This window comes from Mus pahari, chromosome 1 (assembly GCF_900095145.1).
Source record: "Mus pahari chromosome 1, PAHARI_EIJ_v1.1, whole genome shotgun sequence".
NCBI lineage: Eukaryota > Metazoa > Chordata > Mammalia > Rodentia > Muridae > Mus > Mus pahari.
Genome location: NC_034590.1, coordinates 56,053,954 through 56,076,246, shown reverse-complemented (window position 1 = coordinate 56,076,246; position 22,293 = coordinate 56,053,954). Strand labels below are relative to the sequence as shown.

Below are 22,293 nucleotides of genomic sequence, written 5' to 3'. Positions count from 1 at the left end.
GGTTTTTCGAGACAGGGTTTCTTTGTATAGCCCTGGCTGTCCTGGAACTCACTTTGTAGACCAGGCTGGCCTAGAACTCAGAAATCTGCCTGCTTCTGCCTCCCGAGTGCTGGGGTTAAAGGTGTGTGCCACTACGCCCAGTCTTTACTTGGCTTTTAAATCACTAGTTCTTTCACATTTCTGTTTTCCCCTTTGTGTTCGCCTTCTTTCTGCTCTTGTCTGTGAACTCTCAAACCCATGCCTAGGGCTCATCTCTTGCTTTTCTCCACAGTCATTTTTCCATATCACGTTCATGACTTAACTACTATGTTCTAATGACTTAGGGATTTGACTGTCTGTGAACCCTAGTATCAAATATCCAATGACAACACTCACCTTTCTATTTGGAGGTGTGGCAATGCCAATGCAATGTCTGCAAAAAGGAAAACCTCTGTCTTGCTCTACCTCTGAGTTGCAGAAGCCAAAACCCTGTTTCATCTGATTCATCTCTCTTTCATTCCACATAGAGTGTACCATTAAAATGTGTCCCAAATTTGGTCTTTTCCTGTGGCCACCGTTGTTGCCACCTGGGTGCAAGGCACCATTGTCTCTTACATGGAGTCACACAGAACCTTCCATACAGAGGTTCTTGCTGCTAACACTGGTGTTCTTGAGGCTACTTTCAACATAGAATCCTTTAAAAGTTACGGTGTTCCATGTTAGTTTTCTGTTTAAAACCCTGTGCTGGTCCATTTAATTTATAGTAAGAGTTTCATATGACCTCACAGGTCCACCTGATTCACAACTTCATCTTCCCAGCTCACAGAATCCACTAACATAAGCCTTTTCTATGTTTCTGGCTTGAGAATGGTGCTTACCAATCCCTCACACTGGAATCTCCACCAGGATACTCTAACCACTTATTTTATTTAAACTTACTCTTCCCCATGGGGCCTATCCTTACTACTGTGCTTGGTCCAACAGCCTTCAAGCCTCTGTTTATACAGTTACATTCTCCATCTAGGTCACATATCACCTTATAATTCACAGCATACAGATGTTTGCTATTAGGTTTATTTGCATGCCCTGCATTAGTATTACCTCTATAGAGGTGGAAAATCGTTGCATTACTCACTAAACTTAGGACATAGAAAGATTAGAGATGGCTCAATGTAGTAAATCAAAAAGTGCCTGAGCAACAATTTAAACCCTAGACAAAATTCTACATTCTTCTCATATAATTTTCCTTCCCAAAGGCCAGAAACTAGTGAACCCTAAAAGAATTCCAGGCTGGAAAATGATTCCTGACACTTGCAGCATCCATCGTTTAGCTGTCAAATCCATCCACCCTTTCCTTCCCTCTTCACTTCTAAGAAGTTTTTATATCTTACTAAAATAACTACTCACTTTGACCTTTTAGGCCTGTCATAATTGAACCTCAAACTGTTCCCAGTCAATCTTATAGCCTTGTCTCCACCATTATAGATCATCTTCTTGGGCAAAATCTTCTCGATGTTTTAGCCCACTGTTTCTGTGTGTGTGTGTGTGTGTGTGTGTGTGTGTGTGTGTGTGTTTGGTTTGGGTTTTGTACATACCCTTACCTGTCTATGTAGATCAGATGGGCCTTGAACTCACAGAGATCAACCTGCTTCTGCCTCTCTAGTATTGAGATTAAAGGTGTGAGTCTCCACACCTGGCTTTAAAGATTTATTTCCAAGTGTAGGAGTGTTTTGACAGTTGTGAGCCACCACACAGATGCTGGGAACCCAACCTAGGACCACTGCAAGAGCAGTAAGTACTCTTAACTGCTGAATCATTGCTCCAGCCCTAAATGTAAATTTTGAATGGGTTGAATGTGTCTCAAAAACACCCTTAGGCACTGGGTAGGGACCTTCTGTTCTGCTCTGGTTTCACACAGCAGGCTTAGCTTTATTTATTTTTATTTGGCCCTGGGTTTCACTAATTAGTCCTGGTCACCCTGGAACTTGCTATATCCACCAGGCTGACCTCGAACTCACAGAGGTATATTTGTCTTTGCTTCTCCATGCTGGAAATATAAAGGCCTGGGCCACCGTGGCTCACCAGGATTAGCTTTGGTGATTTATTTTAGAATATCCTGCCCTAGAAACTTGTCTGTCACCTCACAAGAGCATTGTGTGTTTCTCCCAAGCCCTCTTCAGGAACACATCCTTTCGTTTTCCATGAAGTCATAAGAATTTTTCAAATGCCACCTTTTCTTCAAAGAATTCTACCTGACCTCCATCATGTCCTCTATTCTGTCTCCTCCTTTTTCTACAGGACTTCAGAAAGCAGCCCAAACCACACATGGTTAGCTGTATCTCAATCCTGCGACCATGAGCCCCTATTACTGTAAAAATCAGGGCAGAAATTTCAGGGAAATAGGTAAAGGGAGCACAGTGACCAAGATAAACATTTTTAAACACCAAAATTAATGCACAACCCCACGACTAACAAAATAACACAATTTCAAATAAAGACAGGACTCTTGGCAATCCTGTTTGTGCTGGGGAAATCTCAGGAGAGCTGCCCCCCACTTCTCCCGCACGACCTGTGCAGGGTTGCTGGACTAGAATCTACGCTTCCGCGAGAAGGTCCAGGGGGCTTCGCGAGCCCAGGCGTGTAGGTGTGTATTATACAAGTGAGCACACAAGCCTCAGGTCTCGCTCTCTGTAAATCGTGGTTCAGGACGGGGTAGAGTTCAGACCTTGCACTTTGAGCTGGCCACCAGGTCTCCTAGGGGCCTAGGCAACAGAAGCTCAATCTAAGGCGTCTCTCAAACTACGCAGGTGGAGCAACAGCTCTAGACAAGGGTAGTTTCTCCCTGGGAGGATGCAGAGCCCGAAGCTACGTCATCAGACACCCCCGCCCCCAAGTCTGCACCAGACCCTCTTGCTCCCGAGGTAACCTCAGAAAGCTAACCTAGCCGGCTGACCTCCCCGAGGCAGGGGCGTGGCCTACAGAAGAGCAGCGCCTCTTTGACACGCCCCTCCAATGCCTTGACCAATAATAGCACTCTCCGAGATCCGGCTCCGCCCCCACACCGCCTCCGGCCCGCGGCCCCTCCCGGGCCGGTCATAATTAGGCAGCGGGCTGGGACTGCCGCGTCAGCGCGCGTTGAGAGCCAATCGCGGGCGCTCCCTTGAGGCCGCGTCACAGGCCGAGCAGCCAAACAGAAAAGTTTAATAAACAGCGGACGGAGGGCCGGCGGCGGCGGGCCGGGAGCTAGTGGGGGTTCGGCGGCCTCACCTGTCCTCACTCAGCGGCGGCGAGAGGCGGCGGCGGCGGCGGCGGCAGCGCGTCCGGCGGAGAGGGCCGCCGCCAGGTGAGGGGTGCGGGCAGCGGTGGGCGCAGCCTCCGGGCGGCCTGGGAGCCGGAAGCGGCGGGCGGCGCAGCAGGTGGCCTCGCGGCGGCGAGCGGAGGGCGCGGTCCCGGTGGGGCGCGGTCCCGGGCTCCCCGGGCGCGCGCTGAGCTCGGGGTCGGGGTGGGCGCGCCTGGGGCCAGCCCGGAGCAGCTGCTGCACGCCGGGCAGCGTCCCCACGTCCCTTTGGTAAGCTGAAGGCTAGGGAAGGCTCAGAGGGAGTCTCCGGGATTCCAGGCTCTCTGCTCCTCTGAGAGCGTTTTCAAGTTTCTCACTGTTGGATGCGTAAACAAGCTACACGGAGTGTGGCGTCTGAAGTCAATTTAACTTATCAAAGCTCAGTGATTTGCCATCACCATCCAGAATTGTCAGGCGTTTGTGGGAACTGGGGCCTTGGGGTCACCTCCAAGCCGTGCATGCTAACTAGCTTGGTAGTCAGCACCTAGTGGTTCCGAAAACCGAAATTAAACGTCACTTTCAAACTATATTCGAAATTTATCCTTTTCCTAATTAAAATGCCACGTAGGCTTTTGAGATTATTTATGAAGTATTTTATGGCAATTGCTGTTTTATGTATTATCTCCAGGCCTGCGGGAACAATTTTTTTGGTAAACCATGAAAATGGAGAAAAAAGATTGTCTTAATTTTCCTTTTTTTTTTTAACATTTAAAAAACATGTAAGAGGGGTAATAGGCACAGATAGGAAAATTTCAGGCTTGACCACTGTTTTAGTCTGGCTGCAGCCATACTTTCCAGTGTTAATGTCAAAACTTGCTAGATTTCAAATCTGTACAGTTTATTAAATATTAAATATGAGTTATATCACAAAGTTTTTAAAGTAATGGTCAGTCCTGGGAGAGTACACAACACAATGTACTATAAAGAGAAACATAAAATTTCAGACTCCTCACTCCAAAGCCAGAACTAGAATATTACTCAAACTTGTATGTGTTCACGAGTTTCTTATCTGGCCTAACCCAGTTTACTGTTTCTTACTGAGGTAAACATTCTAGACTCGGTGGATTTGCTCATTCTCTAGCCTTTTAAAAATTAGTTTTGTCACACACTAATCTCTTCAAACAGTGTCACTTTAGGTTCCTTGCCCTTTGAACTTTGGAGAGATAGTGTGTGTTTGTGGTTCATACATTTCATTGGTTTTTAATGCCGTGTTCCTCCCTTAACCCTGGTATTTTCGATGGCGTTTCTTGTTTTGCTTCTAACAAGTGTACTCTGGGAACTTTTCTTCTTGCAGCTGTTGTTGCCCAAGTTGTCTGTCTAAAAGTAAATACCGTAGATCGTGGTAGAAAGTTGTAGGCAATCAGTAATAAAGTAGAAATAAAAATGTTACGATTCTGCTTCTTTCCTTTAATCAAGAAGACTCACTGTTCTTGTGACTGGTTCCTAGTTGCTATGTTTGCATGAGGAACTAAGATTTCTGTTAATCTCTACACCAAATCCCTTCAAACCGGCTGTGGGAAGTCTGGCACTATTTGGTACTTTTCAGGGCAAAACCAGCAAGTGGGAGAAAACTCACCATGTTTTGTAAAGCCGCCCTTTCTGTTGTCCACCACTCCTCCCCTCCCTGCAGTCTCTGGCAGATTATTGAGGAGTCTTCTTTGCCTTAAAACAGTCTTGCAAAAGAAACTTGTAAGCTTTCTCTGCCTAGTTGGCACAGGCTTTGTTGGAGGGAGTCTGTCAGAGGGCAGATCCTTTAAGGGAAACATTAGGACCCATGTGTCCCTCTGCCACTTTTGAGAAGGCTATGTGAGTGTACTAAGTATTTCAGGACTTGTCAACCACACATTGAAGTATTTTTTAGGTTTAAGAATGTCCTAGGGTTTGCTCCAGACAAATTTCTTTAATTCCTTTAATTTTACTCCAGAGCAGAATTTCTTTAATTTCCCAAAGATTGTGTGTGTGTGTGTGTGTGTACGCTTTGAATAACTTGTTTTGTTGAAGGCATGAGAGAATGAGAGAGGAGCTTTTTTAATTATTTTAGATAGGGACTCACTATAAAGCCTAGATCTCTCTATATAGACTAGGCTGGCCTGGAACTCATAGAGATTCCCCCAGTCACTGTCTCCAGTGATAGATTAAAGGTGTGTGCCACCACATCTGGCTGAAGGGGCATTTTTTGATGTTTGTAGCTTGCAGATGTTTTGTTTTTATAGTAGAGTTGCATCTGCTTTTAAAACTTAGTTCTGTATTTTATTATAAATCACACTGACAGTTTGTGTTTTTCTCCCACATTTTGAAGATGTGTAGGAGCACAAGTACTTTAAGCATCGTTAATTAACATTTTGTCAAGCATACCTGTGGTCTTCCTGTGTATTTTGTATCTCCTAAGCTATTACATGTTTCTTTAGGATTCAGTTTTGGTACCGATGCTGACTCAAAGCACATGAACATTCATTGTCTTTATAAGCATTTCAAATTTTTTCTTAAAAATTTTATCAAAGCCAGGCGTGGTGGCGCATACCTTTAATCCCAGCACTTGGGAGGCAGAGGCAGGCAGATTTCTGAGTTCGAGGCCAGCCTGGTCTACAGACTGAGTTCCAGGAGAGCCAGGGCTACACAGAGAAACCCTGTCTCGAAAAAACAAACAAACAAAAAAATTTATCAAAGTGTATATGTGTTTGTGTGTGGGGTGTGTGTGTGTGTACATGTGTATGTGTATGTGTGTGTTGTTTATGCCACTGTAGTCCCAGCTACTCCAGAGACTGAGGCAGGATAGTGTGAGTCTAGGTGTTCTAAGAGTTCTAAATGTGGATAGGCTGGCTCCACTTTCAAAACTTACTCCAAATATAATGCCTCAACTCCTTTGTTTTATAGAAGATGATAACAGTAGTCATCTAATTGTTACCCTTTCTTCAGGTTTTGCTCCCTATAGTCTGTGCTAGCTGCTCTAGTGTCTAGAAGATGTTTAAATTATGTGTGTGTGTGTGTGTGTGTGTGTGTGTGTGTGTGTGTGTGTTTAATTCTCTCTCTCTCTCTGGGTGTATGTGGGTGTGTATGTATGTAATATGATATGAAGTGAAATGTGTGTGTGATGTGATGTGAAGTGAAATGCGTGTGTGTAGAGGTTAGAACAACTTTGTAGTCTCTTCCTTCTATGTTTACATGGGTTTTTGGGATCAAACTCAGGTCTCAGGCTTGCCCAGCAAGAACTTTTACCCACTTAAGCCATCTTGCCAGCCCTGAATGTGTTTATAGATATGATAGTCCTGGGCTCAAAGTCCTTCAGTGACTTTTCGATCCATGAGATAAAATTCAGACACAGTTTTACTGTGGTTTATGTAACCTACACTGGTTGTGCCAATAGAAATGAATGCAAATTGCAAATCTGAGCCATGTTAATTTAAAATTTTCTCGTGGCCCTAGGACAAGAGAAAGGCAGTGAAATATGTTTTGATTTAACCTAAGATGCAGTACTTGCAATATGCGATGAATGTGAGAGATTATTTGTGGGATATTTTGCACTTTTGGAGCTGATGTGTACCATCTACCTGCAGTGTGTCCTACTTCAGATTGGCCAGGAGTCAATGTTTATACTTGTAAGATCTTTTTTATTGTGCCCTTTATCTGTCTAGGATAGCAGTCTTTTGCTCTGTATTGCAAATATTTTTTCCTGGCTCTTCATTTCCATTGTATTGGCTTATAGGCCTTCCTCCTTTCTCTTCTCTCCTAACCCGTTTCCTTCATTGACTTTTTAAAATATCTTGGTTATTACTTTTACATTTTTATTTCATTTGAAAAGTGTGTGTGTGTGTGTGTGTGTGTGTGTGTGTGCGCGCGCGCGCGCATGCACATGCACATGGAGTGACTGCTGGTTTCTTGGGGGGGGGCATAAATAAGAATTGAACCCCTTGGAGCTAGAGTTACAGTCAAGTTGTAAGCTGTATGATATGGCTGTTGAGATCCAAAATCAGGTCCTCTAAAAGAGCAATATGCATTCCTAGCCACTGATCCATCTTCCAGCCCAATACTTATATTATAAAAAGTTAGTATTGCATGCATGTTGCGGATGATTGGTGCATGTATATGTGCATGGTGTAAAACATTTATGGAGGTCAGAATATGACTGTGGATCTGGGGGGGTCAAACTCAGACTATCAGGCTTATATAGCCAGTGCAACACTTATATTTTTATGACTTTGCTCTGCTTTTATATTAAAATAGTCTTGTTCCCAGATAACTTTACATTCTTTTCAAGTATTTATTTATTTATTNTGTAAGTACACTGTAGCTGTCTTCAGACACACCAGAAGAGGGCGTCAGATCTTGTTACGGATGGTTATGAGCCACCATGTGGTTGCTGGGATTTGAACTCGGCAAGTATTTATTTTTATTACGATTTGGGGTGCGGAGGTAGAGGGGACTATGTGCAGAATGTGCAGGTGTCATTGGAGGCCAGAGGCATTGCATTCCCATGGAGCTGGAGTTACAGGTGGTTGCGAGCTGCCCAGTGTGGGTATATATACCAGAAACTGAACTCAGACCCTCTGTAAGAGCAGTACTGGCTCTTCACTTCTCAATTATCTCTCTAGTACCTCTTTAAAGTTTCATTTTTTTATCCATATTTCTGTTGTTCTGAGATGTGTTGTTTACATAAATTGAAATTGAAATAACTAGATGTTTAACTAGTTATTAAAATTCTATCAAAAATACGACTGTGGGGTCAGGCCACAGAAGTCCAGTGACTAGACTTCATCATCAGTTTCCATGTAAAGATGGAAGGAAAGAACTAGCACTGTAGAGTCGTCCTCTGACCTCTAGATGTGCCCTCTGGCACATGCACCCCCAATCTCCACCTCATTGTGGATACTTTCAGATTTGCACACAAACAAAAACTTTAAATTTATCAACAACACCCTCGACCCCTGTGTTTCTCTATAATAAAAACACCTTTATTTACATGCTAAAATAAATACATACTTGATTTTGTTTTGTTTATTTAGTGGTTTGGTACTAATACTACCTCTCACTCCAAAAACTTGGTTGTTGGGTGTCAGACTCTGGGTCTGACTCAGTGGGCAAAGGCTTTCCCTGGGCTTGCACTGAGCCCTGTGAGTTCCTGTACTGGAGTTTTCTCCCTTTCAACACCCTGAGTACCTGATACACAGAAGACTTTGTGTTAAGTGTTGAAGGTACTGCTATGGCCAGGATGTGTTCCTTGTTTTCCTGGAGTTTGTAAGTATAAGAATGGTAGGCAATTAAAGCAACAGACAGGACGTTTTAGGTTTTAAAGTGTTTAGAAAGAAAGAAATGATAGGTACTAATTGGGTACTTTCAACATGTATCACTACGGAGGTAACAGTTGATCAGATACAATATTTGGTTTGACTTAGCACTTGAGGGAAAATTTAGATTGTTAGGAGTCTGCTGGTTGAGGGGTGAGTGAGACAAGCTCAGTTCTTATTTTAGAGAACTCCATTAATCAAGGATGTTATTTTGGCCCTGGGTATTTTCTTCATCATTTCTTATGAATTGCCTAGTTGTTGTTGTTTGTTTTGTTTTGTTTTGTTTGCCAACTCAGACCTCTAACCACACAGTCTTTGCTTCATTGTGATTTTCTTGAGAACTCTTTCCTGTTGTAGGAAATGGGCCTTAATCTTTCTGTTGGTTGTGTGGCTTATTCAGAGTAGGCATTTCTTTTGAATTCAGTTAGCACTTGGAGTCCTTTAATCAAGTGTGGTTCTAGTGTTTGTTTCTTCCACCAGTGCTGTGCTTGCTGGTCCGCTAACTACCAGCCCCTCTGGCTGTTTAAGCAGTTAAAATGACATAATATTAAACTGCAGTCCCTTATTTATATTGGTCACATTGTAGATGCTCAGTAGCCATTGACTTATGTTAGATAGGAGAGATAGGGAGTCTTTTGCATTAATAAAAATTAATCTTAATTTATAAGGATATGGCTTATGGCCACATTATTTTAATTAAAATAGCCATGCCTAGCTTTTAAAATGTGGTAAGTCAGAATTGAAATACAAAATTGACATTTGTTTTCAAACAAGAATGAAAGTTTAAAACAAAATATGATGATAGGTGATTTTTAATCCCCAGCCCACAAAGGCACAGACAGGCAAATCTTTGCAAGGCTAGGCTGGTCTACATAGCAAGTTCCGGTATAGCCAGGACTACATAGAGAGACTTGTCTACAAACAAACAAAAAAGTATGTATTGAATATATATATACATATATATATGTATATATTTAAATGTTAAAATTTTTACATTTTAATCTTTGACTCAGAAAATTGGAAATGCATGCTCTAGTTAGTTTTATTTGGCATGTTCTCATTCTTGTCACAAGTTTCTAAAGAGGTAGATACTTTGTTCATTTTGTTGACCTTGGCATCCTCAGCAGGCAATGGTACCCAGGATGATGTTCAGATGGTGGTGAGGCAGTAAGTTGACAGACAAGAGACTCTTTTTTTTTTAAAGATAATTTTATTGTCTAATTATGTGTATATGTGTTCAGCAGGTGGGGAAGGGGGTTGTAAATGTGTGAGTGCAGGTACCCATGGCCTCTGGAAGAGGATGTTAGCTAGCTCCCCTGGAGTTACAGGCATCTCTGTGAGCCACCCAGTTGTTGGTACTAGACACTGAATTTGGATCCTCTCCAGAAGCAAGGTATGTGACAAGAGACTTACCTGTTCAATTTCTACTTTTCAAAAATTAATTGTAAGATTGCTTTATTTGTAGCAACGATTTTTTAAAAAAAAAAGTCTTTTTGATAGCTATCAGATAATTAATCTTTGTCTTTTAATCTTTTCCTTATATTTTCTGGTTTAGGCAACCAAGTAGGTACTAGAAAACAAAAGTTTCTTTTTCTCCATCTAGCAGTTTCATTTAGACCCATGGAACATTTATTTTGTGCATGTTCCTGTTTATTAAATGTTTGTCTCTAACCTGGACAGTACATCTTAATATGTGAAATTATGAATGCTTTTCCTTATATTTTTTTCTTATTTTGATCCCCATTTAATTTGTGCTTATTGGTGACCTTGTTTAATCCTTTTACAGGCCTAAAACAAAGCAGGTTACTGATTCTTGTTAAAGAGTTTGTTTCTATCAGCTTGGCTTATCCTTTCCTATCTGTAGTTTGCCTTAATTTTCTTAATGTTTCCTTTGTGTGCAGTGCATGGTTGAATGGGCCATGGCCAACCCCTAAGCATGTACACTTTGTGCTCTCCTCCACCCCGGTAAGAAGATAAACCACACCAAGAGTTGCAAATTAAAGCACACCCCTCACTGCTGGAGCTTACATGTGTCTGCCAGGGGAGTATGCTTTGAAAATTGTTCTCCTTATCACTTGGATAGTTGATTTCAGGCTCTATCTCACTGATCCCAGCATGTTACTCTTAAGTCAAGGGTGGTGTCTTTTTTTTTTTTTTTCTGACTTTGTACATCACCAGCTCTGTCCAGAGAGAATGACGGGATTGCTTTTGTAAGAACAACAAAGGATACAATTCTTTTTAGGTTGTTTGTTTGTTTTTGTATTGTTTTGTGACAATGTGTCTTGTAGTGTAGACAGGCCTAACACTATATATTAATAGCCAAGGATGACCATAAATATCTAATCTTCCTGTTTCCACCTTTTGAGTGGTAGGATTATCGGCATGCCTTGTATATAGTGCGGGAATTCCTGTGGTTCTGGGGATCAATCCCAGGGCTTTGTGCATAGTGAGCAAGTACTTTCCAACCATGCTTTCAGTCTCTCCCCACCCCCAGCCCTGGGTAGGATTATTTTCATCAAAACAGGTCTGACCAAGTTGTTTATTTTGTTCAGTGATGACTTATTGTTTTTTTTATTATTTATTTTTTGAGCTGATTAGGTTTGGGAAGATGTCTGGACTCCTATAAAGAATATACAGTATATTTCTCTGACTACTTAATATTTAGAAAATGGTGTGGTCACACACAAAGCCTCTCAAGAGCTTCATGCAGACTCTGTTCTAACCATGCAATGATGTTGTCATGTACTTTAGACTACAGTTCATGGGTTTCATATGGCTTCCTTGCACTTGTTTTTTTGTGGCCATCTGCTTTTAGACATAGCATAAAACACATTAATTTTAATCAAGTACCTAAAATGATCATTATCACTTTGATGTTCTTTCTCTTCTTTTTTGTTTTTGTGGTTTTGAGATAGAATATCGGTATGTAGTCAAGGCCGGCATTACACTTGTGGTTATGCTCTTGCCTCAGCCTCCCTGGTGGTGGGAGTACAGGCATGTACCAACCCAGTTAGCTCACATCTCCCCTCTGTTGTCTTGGTAATAGACTAGTGTTAGTAATGGTGCTGTGCTAACATATGATTAGTGTTTTTCTTACAAGTAATTCACTTTGAAGGGAAAATTGTCCCAGAGCAATAGTTTGTTTGGTGCTCAAAATTGTCTACTCATTCCATTCTTGCCCAATTGTAAAAAAAAAAAAAAAAAAAAGTAAATGAATATTTATTTTCTGTGCATGTCAGTGTATATCTTACTTTGTACATATGGAGGCAGAGCACTGCTTGTAGGAGTCAGTTCTTTTCTTCCACCATGTAGGTCCTGGTCGTCGGGGCAGGTGCCTTTACTTGCTGAGCTATCTTACCCATCTGGTCCTGCCTGCTGGTTTTCAACTTCTTTTTCTCTCACTTGTAAAAGTTTTGGTCTGTCTTCCTCAGTCTGCACTGTAAATGAGATGTGTTCTTTTTGATAATTGTTCCTGTACTTCTTTTCCAATGTTGTTTTGCAAGAGTGTCGCACACTAGGAAGAAAACCTGAACTTGACTCATGAAGTGCTAGGCATTCAAAGCAATGAGTTGTTGCAAAGGATCTTGGGACTAGGCTTCTGTGAATTGGCTCTTTCAGTTTGTCCACTTAAAGGGCATAATAGAATATGCAGCTCTTAGGGCTTCACCAGGGTATTGCTCCATATTCATGTCTAGTTGCAATTATGTGAATTTTTAGTTTGTTACAAAGACTTCTTTTTGTATTCAAAACAATTTTGTTGGCTTTCTGTTCAAACATAGAATTTTTCTCTGAGAAAAAAATTGTTGAAAGATTTTGAACTTTGAAAACTGCAAATTTAAATGTAAAATTCTCTAATACATAAGCTTATTGAAAACATTTTAAGACCCACTGTGGTAGCAGGCATGGTGCTACGTGCTTTTAATCCTAGAACTCAGGAGATAGAGGTAGGAGGAGGAGGAGTTCAAGGCCAGCTTCACTTTTTCTCATAAATCAGAAAATCAGAAGAACCCCTTTAAAATGCCTTATTTTTATGTTATTTTTACCAGCTATAGTTAAAGTATTGGTAGAAGTGAAAAATGTATTTTACTAAACATCTTAAATGCTAGTTATTGAGTCAGGTAAAGCTTAAAATGTCAGAAAAAAGTTTGGGCTAAGCTACTAAAATGTAAGTAATTCTGATTAAACCATAAAGTACAGCAAATGTAGCCATGTATAAGTGACAGTAGGCATTTTTTCTTTAAAAGTCAGAATCTCTGTAGTGTATGTCTCTTTAATAGTCTAGTGAAAAATGCCATTATGCACAGTTCCTTGGATAGTTTAAAGGGAACACACATTTCATCTACATTTGGTAATAATAATTTCCTTCCTTTCCAGCACTTGGGAGTCTAAGGCAACCTCCTGCTTAGAAGACAACATAGTGACTTCTGGGCCACTCTGAGCTATATAGTAAGGACTCTGTTCCAAACAAACAAAAAATAAGTAAAACAACTCTGGAGAGGGGGTGACTTAAACCTCCCTGAACTTTCTACCTGGGACCCATGGCAGGGGGCTTGTCTAGCATGTTTAAGGCTCTGGGTTAGATCCTTAACACTGGGAAATAAACAAGTTAACTTTGTTCCTGAATGTGCCATTAGACAAATTGCCTTGTGTCTTTAGATCTCCTTTTGCCTGCCGTGAATAATCAGTTTTAACAGGAAATAGCAGTCTTTAGGGCTACTGAGAACTTTATAGTGTGTTGTGATACCCTAAACTGAGTCAGTGAATTTGACAGATAGCTGAGAAGTGACTCTTAGCATTTAGGGTTTAGTTTAGAAATGAGTGTTTAGCATTTAGGGTTTGTTTTTTAAATGTTGTTTCTTTTTTCTTAAGTTAATGGTCCTCTCACTATGTCTTAAAGAACACACAGTTTGTTCTTAGTAAAAATTTACAGTGAATTTTGTGTAGATCTTGACAGTTTTTCAGACAAAATGTGAACTCTGTTAAAAAGGGAAAATCTGTTTAGAGCATAACTTTATATCCGTGGTTCTGTGAAAATGCCACATTATTTATATTAGAAGTGTGAATCTTACATAGCTTATCCCCAAGTAAATGAAAGTTGATTCTGTGAATTTTCATTATATTTTAACCTAAACAAAAGAAAGCAAATTGCTTATGATGGGAAAACTGAAACATTACAGCCTGTTTCTTTAAGAAACCAGCTTATCCAGGGGTTTAGTGTGTTTAACCTAACCTGCTAGCGAGGAAAAGTTCTTTAAAATAATGGATATTAGTCGTATCCAATCAGAGTTATCAGCCTCACTAACAGGGAGGAGATTTGACTCTCTGGCCACTAGAATTGCGGGAGGTGGAGCTTGGTATTCAGGTTTGGTTGCTTTGGAGTACAGCTTCAAGTGAAGTTAATCTGAGGTGAAGCAAACAGAAAATTGTGGAGGTTTTGTTGGTAGGATTTTTGTTCTAATCTTTTAATAATCTTATATTTTATACTTTGGCTCCTTTATGCTTTTGTGTATACTCGGCTTTGTCATTGTTTCTATTTTCTGATGCAAACTGAACATTAAAATTAAGCAGGGAAGCAGAACAAAAGGGCTGTTTGAACAGGAAATAGGTGCTCAGAGCATCAAACTTGACTTTATTATTATTTTTAGTTTAGAATGTGAGTGCCAGTAAAAACCTTTGAATCAAAATCATCTTCACTAACAAGCTTTTCTCTTGAATCAGATGTTGAAGCAGTCATTTGTCAGTTTTTATAAATGACATTCTAAGGAGGTCTATTTGTCATTTTCCTTAAAGCTAAACTGTTAATTTGCTAAGAGAATGAGAAATTTGTTCTTTTTAAAAAATGGAAATACCAAGCGTTTGATTTTTTTTTTTTTACTTAGTGTACCACTCCCCCTTTAACTCCAGTTTATTTTAAATTTAGCAGTATGTTGACATTTTAGTATTTCACAATTTTAGCTTTGTCTGTAGAAAAGTCATTGATAGATGTTACATATAGTAAAATAAAACTTTCCTTAGATTTCATTTTTTGAAGGCTGAAGGGATTAGTACCCCTTTAAAACAGGAAGCGGATAGTGTTTTATTTTAACAGCTATAGGTGGGCTATCCAAACTTGAAAAAAGTATATGAATAAAGTATAAAGGATCTTTTAACCTTTTTTAACCTAAATAATTGGAAGCACACCTCAGTATTCTTTTTATTTATTTTTTTCTATTCTTCCTTTCCTCTGTGCCCTTTGCTCTCAGAATCAAGGTATAAAAAGTTCCCTTTAATAATCAGGACAGGTGCCAGCCCAGCCCTCCCAGCCAGGGTGTTTGTGTCTGCTCTGCTGTTTGTTCCAGATCACTCGAAGCGTTCAAAATCAATGCTTTTCTCCTGTGTCTATTGCTAAAGCAATACTGTAGTACAATCAGGAAGTCACATGTATGCTCACAGTACAATGCATGGCCTCATTTTCCTTCTACTTCTGTAGCTTTTATTCCTGAGTTTTACAACAATTGTGAATAATTATGTACTGGACATTTCATGTTAAAACTGTTTTAGTTCTGATAGCTGTGTAGTCCTCTAGAATTAGTATGGTGTTAATCTAGTCTTTTGTCTTTTCCTTTAGATTGTTCTTAATTTTTCAGTATTTTAAATGGTGTTACAATGACTGTATATTTGTGTATACTACAATGCTTTACTTTTTGCAAAATAGTAATTTATTGAGGAAAAAGTCTCCTGTGGAGTAGGCTTACATAGATAATGGATGTCAACACTCACTGGCTAAATTGCTTTCCAGGAAGATTTTGCTTTTTTCTATTGACGCCCACAGGACATCTTCAGGGTTCCCTGAGAATAGCCCCTTAATTTTTTGTTATATTGTGCCTTTGGAGCTCTGAGTTGTTGGCTAGTTGTTGTCTAAGCAAATAGCCTATTTTAAACCCCATTTTTCAAGATATGGATGAATCTAAACCCATTTTCTTGATATTAAAATTACCTGAAAGAAATTGGGAACATTTTTGCCCACTTTAGTGAGCAATTGTATATCTCTGTTGGCTGTTTTATTTATTTATTATGAGTATTGCTCTCAGCATGTTCAGAGCTTAATATTTTATACTGGCTTTGTTGGTGCCAGCTCTCCTGAGTATATGCTGCTTCTGTAAGCTTATACCAAAAAGACCATTTTCTTCTAAGAAAATATACCAGGAACAGTTTTAGAGGTCTTAAGGAAAGCAATTATTACCTGTTTCTGAGCTTATAATAAGTAAATAGCCTTTGTCACTGTTTCTGTACTTGGAAACTTTAAAAGTACATGTAAGAAGAACTATACTGTATAGTTCCAGGGTTTAAAATAATGTATCAACACTTCTTCAGCATTTACAGGTTTTCAGTGAAAGGTAAAGAAGTTAATTGTACACACACGGTGGCTTCAGACATGCCTGTGCTTAGCTAAGGGCAGGCTTTGTTTTTGAATGGTGCTGATTCTTCCTGTCAGGAGCTAGTCTCTAGGTGTGATAGGTTGTATCTGCTTGAGCTGGTGGACCAATCTTGCAGAATAAAGAAGAAAGTTGTTTTAAGACAAAATTCAAAAGTACTAACTACTTAGTAAAGATAATGATAGCAGTACTTGAGCACATATATGCTTGACTTAGTCAATTTCATTTTGCATTGTAAATGAACTAATATTTCTCTAAATTTTTCTTATAATTTACTGATGACTTAGTATCATTATTTTCACAGCTGCTAGTGGTATTCTTGTCTTGATGTTTGTTTCCAGAAAGTCAGAAGTGTGCTGGTGCGGGCGGGGGGGGGGGGGAAACAGGGCAGTCAATGCCAACTTTTTTTGTTATGGTTGGTGAATGATTTTTTTCCCCCCCAGACATGTTTTATTTCTTCAGGTTTGCAATAGAAGAAAAAAAACATAAATTTTTATTTCTATCATAAATATATATTTCCCTTATTCTGAACTAGAGAAAATGTTTAATTTTCTTAAAAATTTAACCATACCACATTAAGTAGAGATGAACATAATTACATACATAATAATTTTACTAGCAGCCATTTAAGCACTGCCTGTTGATTACATTTTAATAGTTACTAAGGTAAGGATTTACTCATTTATGTGCTCTGGGGAAACACTGAAACTTTGAAAAATGATTAGCCTGAATGGTTTCTCAGTTTCTCTCCTGCATCTCTGCTCCATTGGTCTCTGGTTGACAAGGACTGCCCTCTTTATTCAGTAGCTTCAGAGAAAGAGTAAAATTCTGTGACTACAGAGAAGAGAATTCTTGTATTGACTTAGATGTTGGGAAAAGATCTAAAAAGCCAGTAGTCATATTTTATTCTTTTAGGATAGAAGGAAAAATGTTTAAAAATGTAATTTTTTTCCTCAATGATATAAGGAAAAATTTTAATGGGTAGTAAGTTAGTAAAACTTGAGGCAGCCTAGAAACTTGATAATTATGAGGTTTCTTTCTTATGTATTGATTTTAGAGTTTTGAAATGCCTTTCCTGGGTGGCTATGTTTTTGGAGGTAAGCTTCTTGTTCGTAACATAGGATGTATTTATTTATGAGCTGATAACTGAGTCTGCTTAATGGCTGGTTTTCTTGGTGTAGATATATTAGAGAGTTCACTTGAAGCAGTTATGTGGTTAGTGTTTTGGTAGAAGAGAACAGATCCATCTGTTCCTCTCTGTACATTTCCCTTCTGCTCTACGCAGGCACCTGGATCTATTTCCTCTCCTGGATTTTTACCTTCCTCAGTAACATTTAGCACTCTTGACAGCTTTGAAAACCTTCCCATGAGTTTAATGACACTATCTGAGCTATTTGTGAACTTCTGTGTCCTTTGCAAATGTCTCTTTGTAACCATCAAATAATAGAGCTTCTTAGGATTCTTAACATTTTACTCATTCTAGACCTGTGCCCTTTCTGTTACTGGTTCCAAGACCTGAGTCTTAAAAAAAACTATGCGTGCCCATATGTGTGTTTAGTCCGTGCATAAGTCCGTATGAAGTACTTGAGGCCTCTTGTCATCCAGCTCATCAGATATACAACCTATGCTAGATAGAACCTGTATGTCATTCTGATCATTTGTTTTACCCAGTTAACCACTACTTTAGCTGTAAATCTGTAGTTATCTCTAGGATTGGTCTACCTATTTTGCTTACCTCTTTAGTACATGGCACATTGATTTTTGCATGAATTACTAGAACAGCTACCTAGCCAACCTCTACATCATTCTTTGCGCTTAGAATATAATGTTGACTGTACAATCTTGTCTATCTGGGAATTTCTTCTTGCCTTTGGAGCTATAACTACCTAGGAATAATAATAAAGCCAGATAATTCTGGATTAAACATTCTCTTTGACAGTCTCTAAACAACCTTAAAAGCCATAGATATTAGAATGGTTAGCTATTTTGTCCAGAGTTGCCTTAGTGAATAGCTAGCACAATGGGATCAAAACCAAAATACTTCCCATCACTAAGCTGTGTTCTCTTGTCTTGACTTACTGTCTCACTGTAGCCCAGGGCATCTGTGAACAGGCCTCCCTTGGCCTCCACAGTGCTTGGGGTTAGAGATGTGAGACACCATGCCTTGCTGTAGATCTCTTTCTCGAGCATGTAAGTGTACCTGTCCAGACTTTTTTTCCTCACACTACTCTACTTTATTCTTTAATTAGCTATTTACAGTTCTACCCTTTAGGAAAGGCTCAAAACATCCCAAGCCTAAAATCATTTTAAAGAAAACAAACATTTTCAAAAATTTTTTTTGACTTTTTTTTTTTTTTGAGGAACATTTCCAAAAACGACATGACACTTTAATGTCTCCATGATATAAGACGAAGAAGAAAGAAGAGACAGACAGACAGACAGACAGACAGAAACATAGGAAAGGTGTAAAGATAGTTTTCCATATGTGGCCTGTTGAATTCCTCACATTTAATAAAGGCTTGAAACCAAGCTGTGTTAAAGGAAGATTAGGCAGAGTGTGAAAGCCTTTTATCTGAGCTGTGGAATTACTAATGACTGTTTCTGAAACTGATGGACGGGGTTTTGTGTAAAGGTTTATCATGCACTGGTGTGCATCGTGTCTGCTTGGAAGCGCAAAGCAAGCAGCCTTGCCGGGTAATATACTGTCGGGTAGAGGAGGCTCCCTAACAAATCTTCTGTATCAGATAAGACATTGTCACAAACAATAGCACTTTAAAAAAATGGAGGCAAACTCCAAACAAATGGAATCATTTTTATTTCAAATATTTCTTTTCCTTTACCATACTATGTCATCTACCCTACACTGTATGTACTTAAGGCAAAACATGTATGTACTTGAGGAACAACAAAAAAATAGCTTTTCTTTCCTTTGTAGTTTTGAAAGAAAATATGAGTGGCTAGTACTTATTTCTTTTAAAGGAAGTGACTTTCAATTATTGGAAATAATAAAGGTAGTTACAGTAAATGTCCACTGTGAAAGCCAAAAGGATTTTGCTTTTACCTACTCATTAATTTTTTTTGAAACAGAAACTACCATACTGCTTTCCAGAATTTTAAAATAGCATATTTACTATCCAAAATAGTATTTAGCTAGTTTTAATAGTAAAAAGACGCAAGATAACAATATGTGTTATAACAATATGACAGTATTTATGTTGTAATATATTTTGGTGTTATATAATAAAGAGGTATGTAATTTGGAAAGAATTTTGTGTAGATAAGTAAAATTCAGAACCTTTAGCCAGTTTCTTGAAGTTACAAAATTTTGTAAAAAAAAAATACATTTTATAATGAAAATTATTCTCAGACTATTATTAAAAGGGAAACTTAATGGTGCTGCCTTGTTTTCCTCTGAGTGATGGGATTGCAAGTTGCCCCACAATGAACTCAGTAACAGATTTGACTGAGTAGTTCCCAGAGATCTTAGGTTGTCACACAAACTCAGGTGAGTTTGCAAATTGCTAAGGTTTCCTAAGGAAGCGCATGTTGTTTGGTGACTTTGGAAGATACAAATATTTCTCATTCTGTCAATATTATACATGCCAAATTGTGGCTTTAAGTTACTGCTACAGCATCTTAGTAGAGAAGGATAGCTTTTAAGCCAAGAAGACCAGAAAATTAAAAAACAGGCAATCCAACATGCCTTGACAGTTTGTTATATCAATTTGCCACTGTCTGATATCAGGGAATCTCCCCTTTTTTACAGTTTGACTTATAAATCAGATGCTGTATTTCACCTGAAAAGGAGTGACCCTGAATGGATAAAAGAATAGATTGTGTTTTGGGGGAAAAAAAAAAAAGCTTGTTTTAGCTTATTCCATCTAAGGTCTTGTTGATTAGCAGATGCCATCTGTATTACACTTGCCCAGTAGCTTGTCTCACTCAAGCAATTCTTGGCATGGAAAAAGGCTCCTGGGGTCCTAGGGTAATGGATGTTGTGATCCATAGTTAGCTGTGAGAGCTTCTATGCAGAAATGTAGTAAAAACAGGATTAGGATTGGTTCAGTGATTGCAGCTCTTCTGTTGAACACTGAAATAGACACATTTGTTCTGTTTTTGCATTCTTCTAATCTAACCACAGGGCTTTGAGCCTGCAGGGAAGTTCTCTACCACTAGCTTACATGACCAGCCAGCCCCTGAGTCTCTCATTTTAATTTAATTTAATTTTTTAAACTATGTTTCCTTTTTTTCTTTTATTTTATGAGTACACCGTAGCTGTCTTCACACACACCAGAAGAGGGCATCAGATCTCATTACAGATGGTTGAGTCACCATGCAGTTGCTGGGATTTAAACTCAGGACCTCTAGCTGCATATGTAGCTGAAGATGGCCTAATCAGCCATCACTGGGAAGAGAGGCCCCTTGGTCTTGTAAACTTTATATGACCCAGCACAGGGGAAGGCCAGGGCCAAGTAGTGGGAGTGGGTGGGTAGGGGAGCAGGGGCGGGGTATAGGGGTATAGGATAGCATTTGAAATGTAAATAAAGAAAATTAAAAAATAAATAAATAAATAAAAATAAAAAATAAACTCAGGACCTCTGGAAGAGCAGTCAGTGCTCTTAACCCCTGAGCCATCTCCAGCTTAATTTAATTTTATTTTATGTGTGTTTTGCCTGCATGTATATGTGAAAAGTGTGCCTGTTGCCTAAGGAGTTCCAAAAAAGGGCATTAGATTCCCTAGTGCTAAAGTTACACATGGAGCCACCTTGTGGGTACTGGGAACCCAACTGAGATGAGATCCTCTTTAAGGATTATTAGCATTTAATTGTTAGCAGCAAGGGCTGTTAACCACAAAACCTTCTCTCTGGCTACTTGTATTAAATCTTTATGTGTATGGCTTGTTCTTTGTTTTTACAATTGGAATTGCTTGATCATATAATTCAGTGAGAAATTATTAAACTGTTTTTCTTTCACTTGCATTAGTAATTCATTGAAATTGTTTCTCCTCATCAGTACTTGGTATAATCAAATTTAAAATTTTAATCATCCTAGTGGATATAGAGCAGATAACTCACTGTGATGCTAATTCATATTTCCTAACTATTAACAATGTTCATAGCAAATGCTAATACCCTAACTCTGGCTGGGTATAGTCTCCTGTCTTTCTAGTTTGCATTTTACTGAGACTCAAAACTTCTTCCTTTAGCTTCTGATTCCCTCTTGAATCACATTTTTTCCCAGTTCTTTTGACTTGTAAGTCCTATGACTAGTTCTGTCATCTACTCTGCTTCTAAACCTCAGCTAACAGAGGACATTTGTACATGTTTATAGTTGTTTTACATAGCTATCATTTTTCTGTAATTTTTAGATATTTTACTCAAGGTTAAAATTTTGTTTTGATTTTTATTTCAGACATTTATGCAGAAGTGTTCAAGAGCTCTGCTGGCCCTACTCTACCCTTCTGTTTTGTCCTCTGTTCCAGTTTGGCTTGCTGTGTCATACTCAGTGTGTGTGCATATGGGAATCGTTTCTCAGCAAGTTAAGAGACAAATACCCCAAGAACTTTATGCTTTGAACAGAATATTTTCTTAGTGAGGTTAAGCTATCAAAATCCATGAGTTGGTGTTTATGAATAGTTTTACCTAACCTTGTCTCTATTCAGCTTTGTCAAGTATCCCAACAATATCTTTTATAACTTGCTTACTTAGTTTATTTACTTTTTTATTTGCTGTGGATCTGAAAGTAGGAAGGAGAAATATTGGGAATAAAAAAGGATCTAAATAGAGGAGCAAGATTTTGACTAGAGAGAGAAGTGGGGACATTCTGGCCAAAATACATATGTACATGAAATGGTCAAAGAATAAATAAAAGTTACACTGTGAACTTTATAATTCACACCTCATCCTTGATCCTGCTTTTCCCGTCCTACTGTGTGGCTCATTTAAGCCATTGCTGCTTTGAAAGACATGTCTCTCATTTCATAGTTACTGCCCAGATTATCATGGGATTCTCTCGCCTTTCTGACCCTGCCTTCCTAACTCAATACCTGTACTAAGGTTCATCCCTTTCATGAGGGGAGATACCCATTGCTATTGGCTAAGGAAATTACATGTACAATAGGCCAGTGTTATTTAACACTATAAGTAATGATAGCTTAAATTTAAATTAATTAAAACTTAGTGAAATAAAAAATCTTCAAAACTCCATGTGGCTCATTGATAACTAGGCTATCCATGTGTCTAGGTTCCTTTATTACCTAACATTTGAAGGATTTTGTAAA

The 22,293-nt window shown here is 39.0% G+C and overlaps 1 protein-coding gene and 1 long non-coding RNA gene across 8 annotated transcripts in view; one reads left to right on the top strand and one right to left on the bottom strand.

Annotated features, from left to right (window-relative positions):
- Positions 1 to 3,428, bottom strand: part of LOC110325441 — a 77,470-nt gene extending 74,042 nt beyond the window's left edge. The window contains exon 1 of the long non-coding RNA XR_002380739.1: positions 3,247 to 3,428. This is a non-coding gene — a long non-coding RNA (uncharacterized LOC110325441). The remainder of the gene's footprint in view (positions 1 to 3,246) is intronic.
- Positions 3,075 to 22,293, top strand: part of Zfand6 (zinc finger AN1-type containing 6) — a 67,854-nt gene continuing 48,635 nt past the window's right edge. For 2 of the 7 annotated variants that reach the window (XM_029544380.1, XM_029544229.1), the window contains exon 1: positions 3,104 to 3,322. The gene's annotated coding sequence lies outside the window, so the exon portion shown is untranslated. Of the gene's footprint in view, positions 3,323 to 3,525; positions 3,548 to 13,822; positions 14,039 to 22,293 lie in introns of those variants that run through there. The other 5 variants (XM_021190450.2, XM_021190459.2, XM_021190468.2 and 2 more) reach the window with 4 other exon arrangements.